At 39.0% G+C, this 19,329-nt stretch overlaps 1 pseudogene; it reads left to right on the plus strand.

The window, feature by feature from the left end:
- LOC139186970 (bcl-2-like protein 1) overlaps positions 1–18,298 on the plus strand; it is a 73,757-nt pseudogene extending 55,459 nt beyond the window's left edge.
- Positions 18,299–19,329: the final 1,031 nt, after the last annotated feature.

Genomic DNA, 19,329 nt, shown 5'->3' on the forward strand with positions numbered 1-19,329 from the left:
CTGCGTAAACCAGGGAATATCAGCCTCTTTCTCTCTCTCACTTTCTTATTGTTGACTCTGGAAGACCAGGTTCTGGTCCATTAAAGGACCCTAGCAGTCCTGTAGATATCTACTAAGTCTAACTGGTATAATATGTCTTTTAAGGGCAGTGGTTTTTTTTTTTTTTTAATTGATTTTCTTTCAGATAATGTGTCCATTGATATAAGTAAGGTGTTAAAGTCCCCTATTATTATTGTGTTATTGTTAATTTCTCCCTTCATGTCTATTAATATTTGTGCATATGTTTATAAACATTATGTCCTCTTCTTGTATTGTTCTATTTATCATTATATAATGCCCTTTGTCTTTTATTATAGACTTTGTTTTAAAATCTGTTTTGTTTGATATGAGTATTGCCATTCAGCTTTCTCTTTGTTTCCATTTGGGTGGAATATTTTTTTCCATTCCCTCACTTTTGATCTGTGTGTATCTTGTATGTGATGTATAGATGAATCCTAGATTTTCATCCAGTCAGCCACCCCATTTCCTTTCATTAGGCATTTAGTCCACTGACACTTAAAGTGATTATTGATAGGTATGCACAGACTGGTTCCAAATAGGAAAAGGAGTACGTCAAGGCTGTATATTGTCACCCTGCTTATTTAACTTATATGCAGAGTACATCATGAGAAACACTGAACTGGAGGAAGCACAAGCTGGAGTCAAGATTGCCAGGAGAAATATCAATAACCTCAGATATGCAGATGACACAACTCTTATGGCAGAAAGTGAAGAGGAACTCAAAAGCCTCTTGATGTAAGTGAAAGAGGAGAGTGAAAAAGTTGGCTTAAAGCTCAACATTGAGAAAATGAAGATCATGGCATCTGGTCCCATCACTTCATGGAAAATAGATGGGGAAACAGTGGAAACAGTGTCAGACTTTATTTTTTTGGGCTCCAAAATTACTACAGATGGTGACTGCAGCCATGAAATTAAAAGACGCTTACTCCTTGGAAGGAAAGTTATGACCAACCTAGATAGCATATCGAAAAGCAGAGACATTACTTTGCCAATTTGTTGGTTCGTCTAGTGAAGGCTATGGTTTTTCCAGTGGTCATGTATGGATGTGAGAGTTGGACTGTGAAGAAGGCTGAGTGCCGAAGAATTGATGCTTTTGAACTGTGGTGTTGGAGAAGACTCTTGAGAGTCCCTTGGACTGCAAGGAGATCCAACCAGTCCATTCTGAAGGAGATCAGCCCTGGGATTTCTTTGGAAGGAATGATGCTAAAGCTGAAACTCCAGTACTTTGGCCACCTCATTCGAAGAGTTGACTCATTGGAAAAGACTCTGATGCTGGGAGGGATTGGGGGCAAGAGGAGAAGGGGACGACAGAGGATGAGATGCCTGGATGGCATCACTGACTCAATGGACGTGAGTCTGAGTGAACTCCGGGAGTTGGTGATGGACAGGGAGGCCTGGCGTGCTGTGATTCATGGGGTCACAAAGAGTCGGACATGACTGAGCGACTGATCTGATCTGATCTGATGCACTTATTGCCATTTTGCTATGTGTGTTCTGATTGTTAATAGTTTTTCTCCTTTCTTTTTTCTTCTTTTAGTCCCTTGTGTTGTGATTTAGTGCTTTTCTTTATGTTACATTTGTATTCCTTTCTTTCTAGTTTTGTATATCTATTGTAGGTTTTATGACTTGTGTTTACATGTTGATCTGTAACTATTTCTATTTAATACTGGTGGTCATTTAAGTTCAAACACATTCTAAAAGCTCTACATTTCAGTTCCCACACAATGTTTTATGTTTTTGATGTCATATTTTACATCTTCATGTCTATCCCTTAACTGTTTATTGCTGTTATAGTTGATTTGACGGCTTTTGTCTTTGAACCTTTGTACTAGCTAATTTAAATGGTTGATCCACAGTCTTTATCAGCAGGATTTTCCCTTTTCTATAATTTCTTATACCTTGTTGTAGCCTTTTCTTTCCTCTTAAAAGAACAACCCTTAACACTTCTTTTAAGACTTGTGTACTATTGATGGGCTTTCTTAGTTTTTGCTTCTTTGAGAAGTTCTTTATCTCCTCTTTAATTCTGAATGATGACCTTGCTGGATAGAGTATCCTAGGTTTCAGGTTTACTTCTGCTTTTAAGCACTTATATAATGTCACCCCCTTCTGTCCTGCAAAGATTCTCCTGAAAAAGTTAGCTGATAGCCTTTGGGGTTCCCTTGTATATAACTCTTTTCTTTTTCCTTTTGCTGCCTTTGTACTTCTTTTTTTAATTTTTAGTTTTGCCGTTTCAATTATGATATGTCTTGGTATGATTCTCTTTTTGTTCATCTTGTTTGGGACTCTGTGCTTACTGGACCTGGATATCTGTTTCCTTCTTCAGGTTCAGGAAGTTTTAAGCCATAATTTCATCCAATACCTTTTTAAACCATTTCTCTCTCTCTTCTCTTTTTCTGGGGTTCCTATGGTGTGACTATTAGTATGCTTGATATTTTCTCAGAGGTCCCTTAAACTATCTTCATTTTTGAAAATGTGTTTTTCTTCTTGTGCTCTGATTGGGTGATTTCTTTATTTTGTCTTTCAGATTGTTTATGTGTTCTTCTCTATCACCTAATCTGCTGTTAATTCCCTTTCGTTGTATTTTTCATTTCAGTTATTGCATTCTTTAGTTCTGACTGGTTCTTAAAAAATGTTTTTCATCTAGTTCTTTGTTCAAATTCTCTCTGTGTTCATCTGTTATTTTCTCCATTTCAGCTTATTATTACTTTGAGCTCTTTTTTTGTTGTTGTTGTAGTAAATTATTTCTGTTTCATCAGGATTTTTTTCAGGTTTTTTTTTTTTTTCATTTTCTTTCATTTTAAATGCATTCCTCTGTCTTCTTATTTTGTTAACTTTATCTCTATGAAATTAGGTGACTTAGTTACCTTCCTTAATCTTGAAGGCATGTCCTTGTATGGGAACATGCCTATGCAGTCCATCTGTGTCCAGTAGCTTTGGTCAGAGAACTGGAACTGGAGTAAGCAGGAGTCATGTCTTCCCCAGGATGTGCTGGCAGCCACCACTCTAGTGGGACGTAGGACTGGAGATGGAGTGGTTAGAGCCAGGTGCAGGCGCTTCAACCTGATATGGCTGTCACTGCCATATCAGGGCTTGGGACAGGGCCCACAGGGCTGCAGTAGGAGTTTTGGAGGAGCTGGATTTCTCTCAGATGTGATAGTAGTCTTTGGTTTGGGATATGGTCTGAGCCTGAGAACTTGGGGTGCACTTCTGTGTTGATTTCACTTTTCTTTTTGGTGTGAGAGCCCTGGTTAGTTTCTCTGTGTGAGCTGGAGGGGTTGGTGTCAACACTGAGCTAGACTTATCCTACCCCAAGTGTACACAGGGATGTGTGCTATGGTGATGGTGGTCTCTGCTCTGGAGTTAGCCTCATTCCCTTTCAGTAGCATGTGATCAGAAGGTACGTGCTGCAATGGCTGTCTCCACGCTGATTAGAGGCAGGGCCAGTGTGCAAGTTGGCTCCATTTCCTCCAAGTTTGCGCACTTTTGTTGGCTATGGCCGTCTCCCTCTTAGTAGGGAGCAGTGTTGGACAAGAGGCGCTGCAGCAGGAGCCCAGTGCGGGTAGGGGGAGTGCTCTGGGGTGGCCTTGGCATGGGGAGAGCCCCAGGCAATTTTCAATCTGCTGCCTCAGCACTGTGATTGCGAGTAAGCAAGTCTGTAGGCATGCTCTTTAAGAATGGAGTCTCAGTTTCTTACAGCCCTCTGATAAGCTCCAGTGGTTTTTAGACCAGCTAAGGGGCTTCACCTTCATGGGGTCAGACCCCAGGGTTGGCATGTCTAACATGTCAACTGCTGCTGCTGCTAAGTCGCTTCAGTCGTGTCTGACTCTGTGCGACTCCATAGACGGCAGCCCACCAGGCTCCCCCATCCCTGGGATTCTCCAGACAAGAATACTGGAGTGGGTTGCCATTTCCTTCACCAATGCACGAAAGTGAAAAGTCAAAGTGAAGTCGCTCAGTCATGTCCAACTCTTAGCGACCCCATGGTCTGCAGCCTACCAGGCTCCTCCATCCTTGGGATTTTCCAGGCAAGAGTACTGGAGTGGGGTGCCATTGCCTTCTCTGCTAACATGTAGCTCAAACCCCTTATTCCCCCAGGGAGGATCCCTGAGTCTGGAATATCCTCTCCTCTCTGTCCCCTGCTAGGGGTGCAGGTTCTGACCAGATTGCTTCTCCTCCCTTCCTACCAGACTACATGTGGGTCTTTCTTTATAACCTTGGTTGTAGAAGAGTTGTTCTACTAGTTTTCAGGTCAATTTCAGCAAGAGTAATTCTATATATAGTAGTGGTTTTGATGTGTTCATGAGGGAAGGTGAGTCCAGCATTATCCTGACCTGCTAGCTTGATCTCTCTCTTTTGGAAAATGCTATGCTATGCTATGCTAAGTAGCTTCAGTCATGTCCGACTCTGTGTGACCCCATAGATGGCAGCCACCAGGCTCCCCCGTCCCTGGGATTCTCCAGGCAAGAACACTGGAGTGGGTTGCCATTTCCTTCTCCAACGCATGAAAGTGAAAAGTGAAAGCGAAGTCGCTCAGTCACGTCCGACTCTTAGCAACCCCATGGACTGCAGCCTACCAGGCTCCTCCATCCATGGGATTTTCCAGGCAAAAGTACTAGAGTGGGGTGCCATAGAGTGTTAGATGGTGTATATATATATATATATGTATGTGTGTGTGAATGTGTGTGTTTATGGTAATTATTTTATATAAAACTCCAGCCAATAAGAAATATATATTTATTTCTATTACTATAAAAATACAATAAGTCCATTTTTAATGGGATTGTACTATATAGGTTATTTTGTAAATTATTTAAAAAATATTGACAATGTACTTGAAAATTTTTTTTATAACAGAATATACATGTAGCTCATCCTATCTAGTGGTTTTATAGTACTCCATGGTATGAATATTTCATTATGCATCAACTATTAACCTATTGTTGGATATTTAGGTTCAGTTCAGTTCAGTTCAGTTGCTCAGTTGTGTCCAACTCTTTGTGACCCCATGAATTGCAGCATGCTAGGCCTCCCTGTTCATCACCAACTCCCAGAGTTTACTCAAACTCATGTCCATTGAGTCGGTGATGCAATCCAACCATCTCATCCTCTGTCATCCTCTTCTCCTCCCACCTTAAACCTTTCCCAGCATCAGGGTCTTTTCAAATGAGTCAGCTCTTTGCATCAGGTGGCCTGTCAGGGAATGTTTAATTTTAAGGAATCCTATATGTTGTTTTCTGTTTCTTAAGGGCCCTCTGTACCTTATCAGTTCCTGGAAAACAGGAACCAGCAGAGGTGCCTGCAATTCTCAGGACTGAGGTCATGAGGCAGAATGCATACATGGATTCCTTTCAGTAACCTTTTACTTTCCTGTAAAACTACTTATTCATGTTCCTGTTTGCAATACATAGATTGTCTTCTGGCCCTGTGATGATTGTTATTCCCCTAGTTACTGTTGTAATGTATCTGGTTTCGGTGTTTTTTACTCAACTTGATTTTTCTGCCTAAAGCTTCCTTGTATAACAATATATAAGCACACACTGCCATGAATAAAGTACCCTTGTTCCACTAGAGACTTGGGTCCCCCGCATCCTTCTTTTCTTTGCCTTCTTTTCATCGACTCCTGTCCCCAGGTCCTGGTCTATCAAGAAGACCATCATAAGTGGCACCCGAACAGGGACCTGGAGTACGCCCTTGGCAAGTGGACGGAGTGACTGTGGACCTACTGAGGTTGGTAAATGCAGGGTTATGGGACAAACAGCTGGAAAGCCCCACCACTTTTCTGCTTTGCTTCCATATTTATTTAAAGTTCAAGGACTTTTGGTTTTGCGTCAGCAAATAGAGGCTTGTCTCCAAACGGTAGTTGAACATAATCCCTGGTTCCCTGATGAAAGCAATTTTGATTTAAAGATTTGGAACCAAGTTAGAGAGAATGTTAAATGAGCCACAAGAAGGGGAAAAAGTATTCCAATAGATTTCTGGCCCTTATGGGCACTCATGAAAGCCGTGATTTTGCCTTTTAGAAAATTCTGGCCCCCCAATATTCGACAACAGGCAGAACACTTGTTACATGAATATGAATTAGATGATAAAACTTTACAAAAGGCCCAATTAAAACAACATAAAATATTTCAAAATTATCCCACCAGCTCTGCTCCAGCTGCTCCAAGTGCTCCTCCTCCTCTTGCAATGGATGCCAAGCTGAAAGTCCTCTTAACTCAGGACAAAATGACTCTGACAATGACTTTTCTGAGGTCTTTTTTGACACTAAAGCTGACAATACTTTTTAAAATGACAATGATAAGCCTTTAACACACACATTTGTAAGAAAAAACTTTCTACTCATTCTCCTTTACAACAAAAGCTTTATGGGTTACTAGACTGGGACATGGAAAACGAGCTCTTTCTAGCCTTCACCACGTCACACCTATCCTTAGCTGAATAAAACCTTGCCAAATATAAACTCCTAATAATTGAGCCACCCAACTCTGACAAAGATGGTCCATATTTTGAGCCCAATCTATGGATGTGGATAAACCCCAACATCGTATTTCCCCCTGGAAAGTAGGAAGTCAATAAAACCTGAAGACAAGTACACAAAAATATTTCAAGGACCTAATGAAGCCTATGCTGATCTTTTAGCTAGATTGGAAGTTGCTATTTCCTGTAATGTTATAGGAGAAGAGGCCAAAATGCAGCTAGAAAAACTGCTTGCTTATAAAAATGAAAACCAAAAATGATAAATAGCTGTCACTCCAATTCATGAGACTGAGACTATTATTGATTATTTGAAGGTTTGTAGCAATTTAGGATCAGAGCTTCAAAAAATGCAAATGTTAGCTGAAACAATGGTTGCTGCCTTTAAAAAAGGAAATGAAGGGTGTTTTGCATGTGGGGATAAGACCCATTTGAAAAAGAGATTGTCCTAAAAACACACACAGAAAAAATTAAAACTATTAAAAAACCTCCAGGAATTTGCCCTCGTTGCCATAAGGGCCAGAGAATATCAATCTAAATATGATATTGAAGGGAAGCCTATTTTGGGAAACTCCAAGCTGAGGACTCCCCAGGTCCCCATCAACAAAAACCAGGGGCAAACTCCATCTTTTCCCTCAAACCCTCAACATCTGGCAGTGCTGCCGTCGATATACCAGCCTTAAATGATTTTCTCCTTTTTCCTCAAGTAGTCCCTTCTAGAATACCTACTGGACTTTTTGGACCTCGACCTCCACAAACCTTCAGTCTTTTACTTTTACTGATCTAGTTTGACTTCTAAAGGAATTACTGTTCACCCTGGAGTAATTGATTCAGATTATAAGGGAAAACATTTAAATTATGATGTCATCTCAGATACTATGGCAATTCAAAAAGGGGAACAAAATTGCTCAATTACTTCTTTTACCTTACATTTCTATTAACTCCTCTGATAACATACAGACAGGTGGATTTGACAATACAGATAAAAAACAATCCTTATGGACATCAATAGTATCTGAATATGCACGACCAAATAGAAATGTCAAAACCAATGGTAAAAAATTTTCTGGTCTTCTTTATACTGGATCCGACATTACTATTATCCACAAACATTTATGGCCCGAATCTTGGCCTATACAGAGAATTTCTTGCCAAATTGCAGGAGTTTCTCAAACCAAAGTACAAGAGGTTTATCAAAGTGTCCAAATATATCCATGTGAGGGACCAGAAGGCCAGCGTGCAACATTATGATCTTATGTGACAGATGCACCCCTTAGTTTAATAGGAAGAGATTTACTTATGCAATGGCAAGCCCAAATATGTATTCCACATTTTTCCTAGGGGCCACTGCTCACTTAACAAATGGTGCAATTATTAAAATAATTTGGAAAAGTGACGAGCCTATTTGGACAGAGAAATGGCCCCTTACAAAAGACAAACTAGAGGCTACTAAGGAACTTGTCGATACACAATTGAAATGAAAACATATTGAGGAATCTTATTCCCCTTGGAATTCTCCCATTTTTGTAATAAAAAAAATCTGACAAATGGTATCTCTTAATAGACCTCCGAAGAATTGATGCTTTTGAACTGTGGTGTTGGAGAAGACTCTTGAGAGTCCCTTGGACTGCAAGGAGATCGAACCAGTCCATTCTAAAGGAGATCAGCCCTGGGTGTTCTTTGGAAGGAATGATGCTAAAGCTGAAACTCCAGTACTTTGGCCACCTCATTCGAAGAGTTGACTCATTGGAAAAGACTCTCATGCTGGGAGGGATTGGGGACAGGAGGAAAAGGGGATGACAGAGGATGAGATGGCTGGATGGCATCACCGACTCGATGGACATGAGTTTGAGTGAACTCTGGGAGATGGTGATGGACAGGGAGGCCTGGCATGCTGCGATTCATGGGGTCGAAAAGAGTCGGACACGACTGAGCAACTGAACTGAACTGCAGTGAACTGAACAGACCTTCAAAAAGTTAATGCATCTATGAAACCTATGTGTACATTGTAACCAGGAATTCCAGTTCCTACCACTATCCCTCAAAACTGGCATATTATTATAGATTTACAGGATTGCTTTTTTACTATACCTTTACACCCTCTAGACTGAAAAAGATTTTCCTTTTCTTTTCCTTTTCCTAATCATATTGGGCCTGATAAACGATATCAATGGACTGTATTACCTCAAGGAATGATGAATTCTCCCACCATGTGTCAATATTATGTAGCCAAAGCCCTTGAACCTGTGAGAAAACAATTTCCTGACTTTCTTGTTATTCATTATATGGATGATATATTGTTTTCAGCTCCATCTGTTTTAGAAACTCAACATATGTTTGACATAGCTCAACGATGTTTAAAAGACTCTGGATTAATTATTGCCCCTGAAAAAATTCAAACCTCTACACCTTACCATTGCTAATGCTAATGCTAATGCTAAGTTGCTTCAGTTGTGTCCGACTCTGTGCGACCCCATAGACGACAGCCCACCAGGCTCCGCTGTCCCTGGGATTCTCCAGGCAAGAATACTGGAGTGGGCTGCCATTTCCTTCTCCAATGCATGAAAGAGAAAAGTGAAAGTGAAGTCGCTCAGTCGTGTTCAACTCTTAGCGACCCCATGGACTGCAGCCCACCAGGCTCCTTTGTCCATGGACTTTCCAGGCAAGAGTACTGGAGTGGGGTGCCATTACCTTACCATTACTTAGGATCTATTGTTAATAGACAGCATATTACTCCCTAACACACACAAATTCGTGTTGATAAATTATCAACCTTGAATGATTTTCAAAAACTTTTAGGTGTTGTAAACTGGATTAGACCCTCTTTAGGCATTACAAATTATCAACTGACTAATACTTTGAAAGGAGATCCTGATTTAAATAGCCCTTGTTCACTTTCACAATAGGCACAGGAGGAACTCTGTTTAGTACAAAATAAACTACAAAAACAGTTTTTACTTGTATTAGACTTGAATTACCTCTAGAGTTGTTTGTACTTCCTTGTCTCCATTCCCCCACAGGACTTCTTGCCCAACAAGAACACCCAATAGAATGGATCTATACCCATTTTAGAGAGACAAAGTCACTTATACCCCATCTTGATTTGATTGCTCTAATAACTATCAATGGGAGAAATAGAACTAAGACTTTATTTTTTTAAAATATAAATTTATTTATTTTAATTGGAGACTAATTACTTTAGAATATTGTGTTGGTTTTGCCATACATCAACATGAATCCACCATGGGTGTACACGTATTCCCCATCCTGAATCCTGCTCCTACCTCCCTCCACATACTATCCCTCTGGGTCATCCCAGTGCACCAGCCCCAAGCATCCTGTATCCTGCATCGAACCTGGACTGGTGATTCATTTCATATATGATATTATACATGTTCAGTGCCATTCTCCCAAATCATCCCACCTTCTCCCTCTTCCACAGAGTCCAAAAGACTGTTTTATACATCTGTGTCTCTTTTGCTGTCTTGCATACAGGGTTATTGTTACCATCTTTCTAAATTCCATATATATGTGTCAGTATACTGTATTGGTGTTTTTCTTTCTGGCTTACTTCACTCTCTATAATCCAGTTTCATCCACCTCATTAGAACTGATTCAAATGTATTCTTTTTAATGGCTGAGTAATACTCCATTGTGTATATGTATCACAGCTCTCTTATCAGAAATAGAACTAAGACATTAATTGGCTCTGATCCTCATGAAATTATATTACCTATTAATAAAGCTCAATTTGAAAATGCATTAGAAACTTCTACCGATTTTCAAAAAGCCTTCTTAGACTATTTTGGAGAGATTTCATTTCATTATCCTTCTAATAAACTTTGAAATTTCTTCAAAAATACTAAATTTATTATCTCTTGCATTGTTATATCACAACCTATACCTCAAGCTGATGTTTTCTATATAGATGGGATAAAAATGCTAAAGCCTCATTTTGGTCTCTCAAAGAATATAAAGTCTTTTATACTAAATTTCATTCTGCTCAACAAAATGAATTATATGCTCTTATTCAGGTTATTCACCTACATCCTTACCCTATTAATATAATTTCTGACTACTCATATTCAGTTTTTGTACTAAAAAATATAGAAACTTCTACCATAAAGTCTTATCAGTCTATTATTCAACAACTTTTTCTTGAATTACAGTATATTATTAGGGACCACACTTCCCCCATTTCACACACTGAAACTACAAATAAAAAAATTAAAAAAGGAGGAATACACAAGAACAATTCTATCTTCCCTATCCAGAGCAGACTTTACTAGATTCCAGCGTAAGATATTCTTTAATCCTGTAACTATTGTTAATACAGCTTTATTTGTTTTAAAATTTTTAAACTTACCACAAGGAGTTATCTTGACATAAGCACAGAAACATTTCTAGGAATTGAAAGATACTTCTCTTCCTCTGCTCATTTGATATCAAGATGGGCTAACTAAACAATGGAAATCTGGGAAATTAATCTTACAGGGAAAAGGATATGCTTATATTTATCCAGATAGATCCAATGAAAATCAGTTGGCTCCCTCTCTGGAAGATCCGCCTCAGAAGATCCTCCGGCATTCAAAATAAAAAAGAAATGACAAAATTCCTGGGAAGAAAAAATTCCAACACAAGCCATGGTGACTCTAAAAATCTCCAAGAAACAACGCCCTTAATGTCATCGACCTTATGATCTCCTTGCTGCTGCTGCTGCTGCTGCTGCTAAGTTGCTTCAGTCGTGTCCGACTCTGTGCGACCCCATAGCCCGAAGCCCACCAGGCTCCCCCGTCCCTGGGATTCTCCAGGCAAGGACACTGGAGTGGGTTGCCATTTCCTTCTCCAATGCATGAAAGTGAAAAGTGAAAGTGAAGTCTCTCAGTCGTGTTCGACTCTTAGTGACCCCATGGACTGCAGCCTACCAGGCTCTTCTGCCCATGGGATTTTCCAGGCAAGAGTACTGGAGTGGGTTGCCATTGCCTTCTCCTACCTAGGGACAAACAAAAACCCTTACTAATCAAGCTAAAAATCTGGTTTCTCAACAGAGAATGCCTCTGAATCTGGAAAATATTTTTGTTGCTATGCTTGCTTTGCTTGCTTCTGCTTTCCCCACTCAAGCTGAATTAATTAATCATACTTATTGGACCTATATACCTAACCCCCTTTTTCACTACAGGTATTTTAGACAACAGACTGGTGGAACCCATCCTTATTATAAAAATGTCTCAGAGCAACTGCGAACTAGTGGTTGACTTTCTCTCTTACAAGCTTTTCCAGAAAGGATACAGCAATGCCATCAATGGCAACCCATCCTGGCACCTGGAGGATAGCCCTGCGGTGAATGGAGCTCCTGGCCACAGCAGAAGCTTGGACGCTGGGAAGTGATCCCCATGGCAACAGTAAAGCAAGCCCTGAGGGAGGCAGGCAATGAGTTTGAACTGAGGTACCACCAGACATTCAGCGACCTGATGTCCTAGCTCCATATCACCCCAGGGACAGCATATCAGAGCTTTGAACAGGTAGTGTATGAGCTCTTCTGGGATGGGGTGAACTGGGGTGGCATTGTGGCCTTTTTTTCCCTTCGGTGCGACACTATGCATGGAAAGCATAGACAAGGAGATGCAGGTATTGGTGAGTCAGATCACAACTTGGATGGCCACTTACCTAATGACCACCTAGAGCCTTGGATCCAGGATAACGGCAGCTGGGACACTTTTGTGGAACTCTATGGAAACAATACAGCAACCCAGAGCCGCAAGGGCCAAGAGTGCTTCAACCGCTGGTCCCTGACGGGGATGACTGTGGCTGGTATGGTTCTGCTGGGCTTGATCTTCAACTCATAGTAACTATTCCTTTCATTAGTCATTCATAGTTTATACAAGCTTACGTTCCTCTTCCTTTTGTTATAGCTATAGAGAACTTACAATTTAATAAGACTCTACGTTTTGTGACTTGTATAGATTACAAATTATATACTTGTCTTAATTCCTCTGTTTCTTTAAAAAATGAATCCCTGGAAAGAGGGTCCCATGGCAGGACTTGCCTCCTGGCTACTCACTAAATGACTCCAGCGATCTAAACGATTCATTGGATGGTTAATTCTTGGCATTTTGGGATTAATAGCCATTTGCACCACTGCTGCTATCGCAGACATTGCTTTACAAACCTCAGTTCAAACACATAATTTTATTCAAAATTAGACCAAAGATGCTCATACTATGTGGGCCACTCAGGCTCAGCTAGATGAGGAAGTTGAAGATGAAATATAGAAACTAAAAACAGCCATCAAAGGGGTCGGAGATCGATTAATAGATTTCCAGAAGCAAATAATACTAAAATGTGATTGGAATTCTGCTCAATTTTGTATTACCCCTGTTCAATTCAACTATAGTGCCTACAACTGGGAACAAATCAAATTTCATTTGCAAGACACACACGATAGAAATCTTTGAAACCTTCTCTAAAAGTCTGCCCTCTTCGAATAATTTGGAAACTTTAGCTGAACAGCTAGCTGATCAATTAATTATCTGGGCTAGACCCTCGAGGATGGTTCCAAAGTATTACTCATAGTATTGGGTCTGGTGCTGTAACATTGGTAATTGTCCTGGTAATTATATTTGTTGTATACCGATGCCTTTCAACAAAAATTGTTCAAACTAAACAAACTCAATTGGTCAGGGCCTTTTTGACAAAAATAATAAAAAACGGGGGATTTTCAGGGAACGTTTAATTTTAAGGAATCCTATATGTTGTTTTCTGTTTCTTAAGGGCCCTCTGTTCCTTATCAGTTCCTGGAAAACTGGAACAAGCAGAGCTGCCCGCAGTTCTCAGGACTGAGGTCATGAGGCAGAATGCATACATAGATTCCTTTTAGTAACATTTTACTTTTCTATAAAACTACTTAGTCCTGTTCCTATTCGCACTACATGGATTGTCTTCTGTCCCTGTGACTATTGTTATTCCCCTAGTTACTGTTGTTATGCATCTGGTTTCAGTGTTTTTTACTCAACTTGATTTTTCTGCCTAAAGCTTCCTTGTATAACAATATATAAGCACACACTGCCATGAATAAAGTACCCTTGTTCCACTAGAGACTTGGGTCCCCCGCATACTTCTTTTCTTTGCTTTCTTTTCATTGACTCCTGTCCCCAGGTCCCGGTCTGTCAAGAATACCATAACAGTGGCCAAAGTATTGGAGTTCCAGCTTCAACATCAGTCCTTCCAGTGAATATTCAGGACTTATTTCCTTTAGGATGGACTGGTAGGATCTCCTTGCAGTCCAAGGGACTCTCAAGAATCTTCTCTAACACCATAGTTCAAAAGCATCAATTCTTCGGTGCTCAGCTTTTTTGTAGTTCAACTGTCACATCCATTGGAGAAGGCGATGGCACCCCACTCCAGTACTCTTGCCTGGAAAATGACCACTGGAAAAACCATAGCCTTGACTAGACAGACTTTTGTTGGCAAAGTAATGCTTCTGCTTTTTAATATGCTGTCGAGGTTGGTCATAACTTTTCTTCCAAGGAGTAAGGGTCTTTTAATTTCATGGCTGCAGTCACCATCTGCAGTGATTTTGGAGCCCCCAAAAATAAAGTCTGCCACTGTTTCCACTGTTTCCCCATCTGTTTTCCATAAAGTGATGGGACCAGAGGCCTTGATCTTAGTTTTCTGAATGTTGAGCTTTAAGCCAACTTTTTCAGTCTCCTCTTTCACTTACATCAAGAGGCTCTTTAGTTCTTCACTTTCTGCCATAAGGGTGGTGTCATCTGCATATCTGAGGTTATTGATACTTCTGGCAATCTTGATTCCAGCTTGTGCTTATCCAGCCCAGCATTTCTCATGATGTATTCTGCATATCAGTTAAATAGGCAGGGTGACAATATACAGCCTTGACATACTCCTTTCCCTATATGGAACCAGTCTGTTGTTCCATGTCCGGTTCTAACTGTTACTTCTTGACCTGCATACGGATTTCTCAAGAGGCAGGTCAGATGGTCTGGTATTCTCATCTCTTTCAGCATTTTCCACAGTTTATTGTGATCCACACAGTCAAAGGCTTTGGCATAGTCAATAAAGCAGAAGTAGATGTTTTTCTGGAACTCTCTTGCTTTTTTGATGGTCCAGCGGGTGTTGGCAATTTGATCTCTGGTTCCTCTGCCTTTTCTAAAACCAGCTTGAATATCTGATAGTTCAAGGTTCATGTATTATTAAAGCCTGGCTTGGAGAATTTTGAGCATTACTTTACTAGCCTGTGATATGAGTGCAATTGTGTGGTAGTTTGAGCATTCTTTGGCATTGCTTTGGGCATTTCTTTGGGACTGGAATGAACACTGACCTTTTCCAGTCCTGTGGCCACTGCTGAGTTTTCCACATTTACTGGCATATTGAGTGCAACGTTTTCACAGCATCATCTTTTAGGATTTGAAATAGCTCAACTGGAATTCCATCACCTCCACTAGCTTTGTTTGTAATGATGCTTCCTAAGGCTCACTTGACTTCACATTCCAGGATTTCTGGCTCTAGGTGAGTGATCACACCATTGTGATTATCTGGGTCATGAAGATCTTTTTTGTACAGTTCTTCTGTGTATTCTTCCCTGGAAAAGGAAATGGCAATCCATCCCAGTACTATTGCCTGGTAAATCCCATGGACAGAGGAGCCTGGTAGGCTACAGGCCACGGGGTCACAAAGAGTCTGACACGACTGACTGACTTCACTTTCACTTTCACTATCTGTGTATTCTTGCCACTTCTTCTTATTTAGGTTATCTACCATTTTTTGCTATCACAAACAATACTGAAGTGACCACCTTATATTTCCTTGTCAATATGCATACTGTATGTAATTTTAAAGGAAAATTCCTAGAAGTGAACTTCTGGGTTTAAAAGGTTAAAGGGTTAATAGATTAAAGTGCTAAATTATCCTCTAAAAGGATTTGTCAATTTTTGTTCCTTTGAACATTATGTGAAAACAATATTACTTTCTCTACACCTTTGCCTTTACTGAATACTATCCATCCTTTAAATTTTTGCTAATAGTGAATAGTGTTTTCTCATTGGTTTAATTTGCATTTCTGTGAACAGCAGTGAAGCTGAGCATCATATATATATACATTTGTACTTTTAAAAACATTTCATTTGGAAGTAATTTCAAAACTGCAAACACAAAAACAGTACAAGGAATGTATGCACACACTCTTTACCAGGTTCATTTTGCTTTATTATTTGCTCTCTCCATGTATGTTTACATGGGTATTTACATGTGTGGTGCATGTATGTTCATGTATGTGTGTGGACATAATTTTTTTGCCGACCTATTTGAATGTTACATATATTATAATACTTTAAGGTATCTCCATGTATATCCTAAAAATAGGAATACTTTTTTACATAACTATAATGAAGTTATCAAATTCATAAATTAGCATTAATACAATACCTTAATCTATCATTCATATTCCAGTTTTGTCCATTGACCTATTAATATCCCTGATAGGAGTCTTTCCACTTCAGTAAAAGATCCAGTCCAGGATAAGGTATGGCATTTAATTGTCATGTTTCTTTAGCTTTCTTTGATATAGAACATTTCCACAACCTTTCTTTGTCTTTCATGACATTAATATTTTGTAACAATGTAAGCCCCTGTGCCCCACTTTCTTAGTAGAATGTTCACCACTTTGTGCTTGTCAGATGTTTCCTAATAACAGACTGAGGTTATGCATTCTTGGCAAAAATACTGCATAGCTGATGCTGTGCTCTTCTCAGGGTATCACGTCTAGGGCATGGCTTGTCCATCTCTTCCTTATTGGTTATGATAATAGCCACATGTCAAGTGTTCAACATGCATCCCTTGTTTGTTAAGTACTGGATTCAAAGATGAATAAGATAATCCCTTTGCCAAGGAGATTACAGTCTAGGCAGGAAGCAGAAATATAAACAGAAAAAATGTGTTGAATGTAATAGAGACATGAACAATGGAGTAATTAAATCTACCTTTAGGAATAACTCTGGCCAGGGAAGCTTCACAGAGATGAGTTACTTAAGAACAGGAACTATCCCAATGAATGTTTGTTTCCTCGATAGCACCTTTCCTTAAACTCATTATATAAATGTTGAATAAGTTAATGGAAAAAATCTATGTACCTCAAAATAAAACTGTCAGAATATGGTGCAAAATATGATTTTATTTCTCTTTGTAGTTCACTATCCATTATAGAATTGAATGTTTTACACACTGAATAAATTTATTTACATGCTGAGAGAAAATGTTCATAGTGAATAATGTGTAAAAAATGTGGTTTATAAATTTACGATATAAGTTTTTCTAATATAGTTTTATAGCCAGTTAGAGACTTTGATTACAAACTTGAAATATGTACAGAATCACAGATCTTGATGCAGAAAAGAATTTCAAGAGTGCATTCATTCCGATCTCTTCTCTTGAGGCAAGGTCAATTATACACATGAAGCCATGGTGCTCAGAGAAATTTAATGCTTTGACAAGGTTAAAGTTGTACAGTTATCAAGGCTCTGTATAGTCCAGATCTAATGCCAGGCATGTTCCTGGCAATAATTGGTGCTTAATCCATATTTGCAGAATGAATAATTCTTTCTTCCCAGTGTATTGCGTAATCTACTGTTCATACTGAACTTTTATGAATCCCTATGATTGCAGCTTTTATGTGTGGTCTCCAAGAGTCACAGCTAATCCTTCAGGTCATGTCCTAAAGTTACAAGTTCTATTGCTGTGAACTGATACGATGGTCTAATAGCAATACCAAATGAGACATGTTTGTAATTATGAGTCTTGCAGTAGCCACATTAAAGAAGTAAAAGAGAGAATAAAGTAAATTTTCACAATATATTTTATTTAATGAATATACACAAAGTTTAACATTTTGATGTGTAAATAATATAAAAATTACTGAGATATCTTACATTCTTTCTTTATAGTTTCTTAGAAAAGCAGTGTATATTTTCCACCCCAATCTTGTTTTGGACTGTCTACATTTCAGGTGCCTGAGAGCCACGTGTGGCTAGTGATTTCTGTACAGTCCAATACCAACGGTATGGAGTGCGTGTTGGACAATGCAGATCTAGAACATGACCTTTGGTAATCCACTTTGTGCTTCGCATTGCTTAATGACAGATGCCAAAGGACAAATGTCCCAGTTAAGGGTTTCTTCTCCCACTAGACCTGACTGTGACATACTCTCAGGATTGTGAGTACAGATCTTTATATAGTTCTTTCACAGAACTGCAGAATTTTAGGAAGGGACAACGCAGTATGGCAGGACTTGGATAAAAATACTCACAGGACCGTTTGTTTCTCGTGCTTATGGGAGCAGGAGCTAGTTGTGATGCTCTCAGAATTAGACCACGGATAATGTGTTTATCTAAATTGTTCTCCATGTTCCTTTTATAGATTGATACATCACAGCATCAAGATAAAACTGCTTACTCCTAGATGTGAGGGGAGGAAAACAAGGTAGCTTTGATGAAAATTTGACACTCAGATTTTAAATTCTTTATTTTATATGTTGATAGTGAACATTTTTCTTTGCTATTATTAGAGACAGAAACCTTTGTAGAAGATAATATTTCAAATTAGTGGGTAAAGCTAAATGGACTTCATACACGATCTTGAGATAACTGAGCACACATCTGTAGAACTGTAAAATAACAAAGCCGGGTCCCAACTTTGCCTCTATGTCAGTCAGATGTTTTGGCTGATGCTGTTGGTGGAGTGCAAGATTGGAGGGCAATTTGGCAATGTCAATTTATTTATTTATTGTTTTTAAATAAATTATTTGCTTTTATTTTTGGCTGCTCTGGGTCTTCGTTGTGTGCATGCCAGGATATCTCTAATTGCAGTTAGCAGTCGTATGAGGTAGGCATTGTTATTCTCATTAGCTTCTTTAACATGGATTAGGACAGTTCAGAGAGAGGTTTGACTAAGATCACACAGCTAGTACATGGTAGGCAGTCTGATCTAAAAATGTAGGTTCTTTATCAGTATTAATTAGTACCTTGATATATTTGGGAGGTCATAAATTTTATTTCTTTTTTAAATCTTTTGGCTGTGCTGTGCAGTATGCTGCTGCTGCTGCTAAGTCACTTCAGTCATGTATGGGATCTTATTTCTCCAACCAGAGATTGAACCCACACCCTGTGCATTGGAAGAGTGGGGTCTTAACTCCTGGACTTCCAGAGACATTCCAGATTTTATATATCCTCTCCTTTTCAACATACAATAATTTTTTCTTTTAAAGAAAATAATTTTATTCAAAGATAAGGAATCTCTTTACAGCCAGGGGGCAGCAAATGATTGCTTTTGAACCATGTGTAGGGCAAGTGAAAAAATGCAGATAGATTTTTAAACTGCTTAACTGTAGTTAATAAGCCCCAAAATAAGAAAATGAAAGTCTTGCCTGGGCTTTTCTTTATGCTTTTAGAAAAAGTTACTTTCATGTTAAAGGAATATTTAAAAATATTACTTTGAGGTCATAAATTTATACAAAGACTATCATCATCTTGATCTGAATCTTGATCTAAATATCAGTATCTCTAATATTTTTCCACTTTGATTTTATATTTTAAATGCCAGAATATGTCTATTCATTACAAATATTGTAATTGCTATTTTCATAAGAGAGTGAAATAAAATTAGAAATGGAATTTCAATTTATGTATACAAGATATTTTTTAAAGATTCAAGAAGGAGGAAAGTGATAGGGAAACATGAGCATCAACTGAAATATTAACTTAGGTTTTCCGTGTTGTAAAAAGGTAC

The sequence above is a fragment of the Bos indicus genome, chromosome 14 (genome assembly GCF_029378745.1).
Source record: "Bos indicus isolate NIAB-ARS_2022 breed Sahiwal x Tharparkar chromosome 14, NIAB-ARS_B.indTharparkar_mat_pri_1.0, whole genome shotgun sequence".
Taxonomy (NCBI): domain Eukaryota; kingdom Metazoa; phylum Chordata; class Mammalia; order Artiodactyla; family Bovidae; genus Bos; species Bos indicus.